Raw genomic sequence first — 3576 nt, 5'->3', positions numbered from 1 at the left:
TGTGCCTGCTGCCCTTGCCCTTCTAGGCGGTAGAGGTTGCGGGTTTGGGAGGTGATGTACAAGCAATGTGTTCTCTCCACAGTCGAATAGCTTGTCAGCAGTCTCGACTCAAATGGTCTCTTGAATAATGTACTGGAGGGCGTGTAGAACCTGCAAAGTTTGGACCAGTTGGTAGCACACTGAATCAGAAAGGTCGTTCCACTCCCACATTTAAACCCATAATCTAGGCTGATACTGGGTGCGATACTGAGGGAGTACTGCACTATCAGAGGTGCCGTCTTTTGGGTGAGACGTTGAACTGCTTGTTCAGGTGGAGGTTAAAAAAACGCTCATGGCACTGTTTGAACAGGATGGGGTGTTGGCCATCAATTGTCCCTCAGTCAACTTCCCCAAATCAGTCATTTATCAAAGGTTCTGATACGTCCTTACGATACAGTATAAATGCACACGAGGCCCATGCTTGAGAGCAGGTCAGTCTGTGACCTGTCCTTTATTCCTTAGCACTCGAGTGATGGAGTGGGTGGAGCTTCCCCTTTTATACCTGAAGGTCCAGGTTAGGAGTGTCTCCCACAAGTTCACCCCCTAGTGGTCATTGTTCTCACAGTGTACAACTTAGGTCAGATTATACATGGGTTACAATGCTGGTTGAATACATGACAGGGTCCATCTACCTTCTATAATGTATTTACTTCATGGGTATCTTTGCTTAAGAATTCATCATAACACATTGCTATTAAGAACTAGTTGCTTTATTAACAAAGGTTTAACAATCACACTACATATTACCAGTTCATCCACCAGGCTCACAACCACCTGCCTCATCGTGGATCTCCCAAACCCAACTGGCTGGGGTTTTATTGAGTCTTGTGAACATCATGTGACTGGCTAAGTCCCTCCCAACTCAACAGCTCTATAACTATTTTAGTTGAGGGCAATAGACCCGTGAGCATACTCACAGGTGCATGCATTACACCATCCTTTCACCGCCTTCCTGAAACACCGCCTCCAGTGTGCCAGTGCAGCCTTCGGCCGCCTGAGGAAAAGAGTGTTTGAAGACCAGGCCCTCAAAACTGCCACCAAGCTCATGGTCTACACAGCTGTAGTGATACCCACCCTCCTGTATGGCTCAGAGACATGGACCGTGTACAGTAGACACCTCAAGTTGCTGGAGAAATACCACCAACGATGTCTCCGCAAGATCCTGCAAATCCCCTGGGAGGGCAGACGCACCAACGTTAGCGTCCTCGACCAGGCCAACATCCCCAGCATCGAAGCACAGACCACACTTGATCAGCTCCGCTGGGCGGGCCACATTGTTCACATAGAAACATAGAAAATAGGTGCAGGAGTAGGCCATTCGGCCCTTTGAGCCTGCACCACCATCCAATAAGATCATGGCTGATTTGATCTTGGCCTCAGCTCCACTTCCCTGCCCTCTCTGAGCTGAGCTTCCAGCCACAGATCCTCTCCTTCACAAAGACTGCCTACTTCCACCTCCCATCTCTGCTCCTTGCCTCTGCTTATCCGCTGCTGAAACCCTCATCCATGCATTTGTTACCTTTAGGCTCGACTATTCCAACGCACTCCTGGCCGGTCTCCCATCTCGCTCCCCTCCATTAAACTTGAGGCTCCGTCTTTGGGACGAGACGTTAAACCGAGGCGCCGTCTGCCCTCTCAGGCGAATGTAAAAAATCCCACGGCCATCTCCCTTTTAAACGCCACGCTCGAGTCTGCCTCCACCACTGTGGCTTTCAAAAGGGAATTAAGAACATAAGAACATAAGAAATAGGAGCAGGAGTATGCCATACGGCCCCTCGAGCCTGCTCCGCCATTTAATAAGATCATGGCTGATCCGATCATGGACTCAGCTCCACTTCCCTGCCCGCCCCCTTATCCCCTTATCGGTTAAGAAACTGTCTACCTCTGTCTTAAATATATTCAATGTCCCGGCTTCCACAGCTCTCTGAGGCAGAGAATTCCACAGATTTACAACCCTCAGGGAGAAGAAATTCCTCCTCATCTCAGTTTTAAATGGGCGGCCCCTTATTCCGAGACGATGCCCTCTAGTTCTAGTCTCCCAGATGAGTGGAAACATCCTCTCTGCATCCACCTTGTCGCGCCCCCTCGTTACCTTATACATTTCAATAAGATCCCCTCTCATTCTTCTAAACTCCAGTGAATATAAGCCCAGTCTTCATATGATTCTAATCCCCAGTCCAGTTTTTTTTTAAGTTCTTAAAAAGTTTTAAAAAGTTAATAAACTGGCCTCTGCAACAAAAAAAAACAATTAATAATTTGCCATGATAAATTGCATGCAATCAGAAAAATGCAATGGTAATGGAATGTTGACCTGAAATCCCAAAGTCGCAGCGAATGTATAAATGGATACAAAAGGTAACCTTAAAATACTGCAATAGGATCATGTGATTACCCTTTGTATAAACCGCTGACGGCCTGCTTCAACACGGCGATGGTGGTATAGTGGTAAGCATAGCTGCCTTCCAAGCAGTTGACCCGGGTTCGATTCCCGGCCATCGCAATTATTTTTTATTTATAAGTTATATATATTTTTTTATAAACTCAATTTTTTTTTAACCTGCAAATGCATTTTATAAAATAAATAATTTAATTATAAACTGGTTTCACATTTCCCTTCCCTCTAATTAGCTTTATATTTCTTCTTGTCGGTAAATTTAATATAAATTATTTTTTTCTGCACTTGTACAGGGCCTTGGTGAGACCACACCTGGAATATTGTGTTCAGTTTTGGTCTCCTAATCTGAGGAAGGACATTCTTGCTATTGAGGAAGTGCAGCGAAGGTTCACCAGACTGATTCCCGGGATAGCAAGACTGACATATGAAGAAAGACTGGATCGACTCGACTTATACTCACTGGAATTTAAAAGAATGAGAGGGGGATCTCATAGAAACACATAAAATTCTGACAGGATTGGACAGGTTAGGTGCAGGAAGAATGTTCCCGATGTTGGGGAAGTCCAGAACCAGGGGTCACAGTCTAAGGATAAGGGATAAGCCATTTAGGACCGAGATGAGGAGAAACTTCTTCACCCAGAGAGTGGTGAACCTGTGGAATTCTCTACCACAGAAAATTGTTGAGGCCAGTTCGTTGGATATATTCAAAAGGGAGTTAGATGTGGCCCTAAAAAAGGGAAGGTGGCTCAACCGTGGCTATCAAGGGAAATCAGGGATAGTATTAAAGCCAAGGAAGTGGCATACAAATTGGCCAGAAATAGCAGCGAACCCGGGGACTGGGGGAAATTTAGAATTCAGCAGAGGAGGACAAAGGGTTTGATTAGGGCAGGGAAAATGGAGTACGAGAAGAAGCTTGCAGGGAACATTAAGACGGATTGCAAAAGTTTCTATAGATATGTAAAGAGAAAAAGGTTAGTAAAGACAAGCGTAGGTCCCCTGCAGTCAGAATCAGGGGAAGTCATAACGGGGAACAAAGAAATGGCGGACCAATTGAACAAGTACTTTGGTTCGGTATTCACTGAGGAGGACACAAACAACCTTCCGGATATAAAAGGGGTCGGAGGGTCTAGTAAGGAGGAGGA

At 45.7% G+C, this 3576-nt stretch overlaps 1 non-coding gene across 1 annotated transcript; it reads left to right on the top strand.

The window, feature by feature from the left end:
- Window positions 1–2467: 2467 nt before the first annotated feature.
- Window positions 2468–2539, top strand: trnag-ucc (transfer RNA glycine (anticodon UCC)). Its single transcript has one exon. It is a non-coding gene; the product is annotated as a tRNA-Gly (tRNA).
- Window positions 2540–3576: the final 1037 nt, after the last annotated feature.

Source organism: Pristiophorus japonicus, chromosome 30, assembly GCF_044704955.1.
Source record: "Pristiophorus japonicus isolate sPriJap1 chromosome 30, sPriJap1.hap1, whole genome shotgun sequence".
Taxonomy (NCBI): domain Eukaryota; kingdom Metazoa; phylum Chordata; class Chondrichthyes; family Pristiophoridae; genus Pristiophorus; species Pristiophorus japonicus.
The sequence above is the reverse complement of the archived record's forward strand: the minus strand, read 5'-3'. Positions and strand labels throughout refer to the sequence as shown.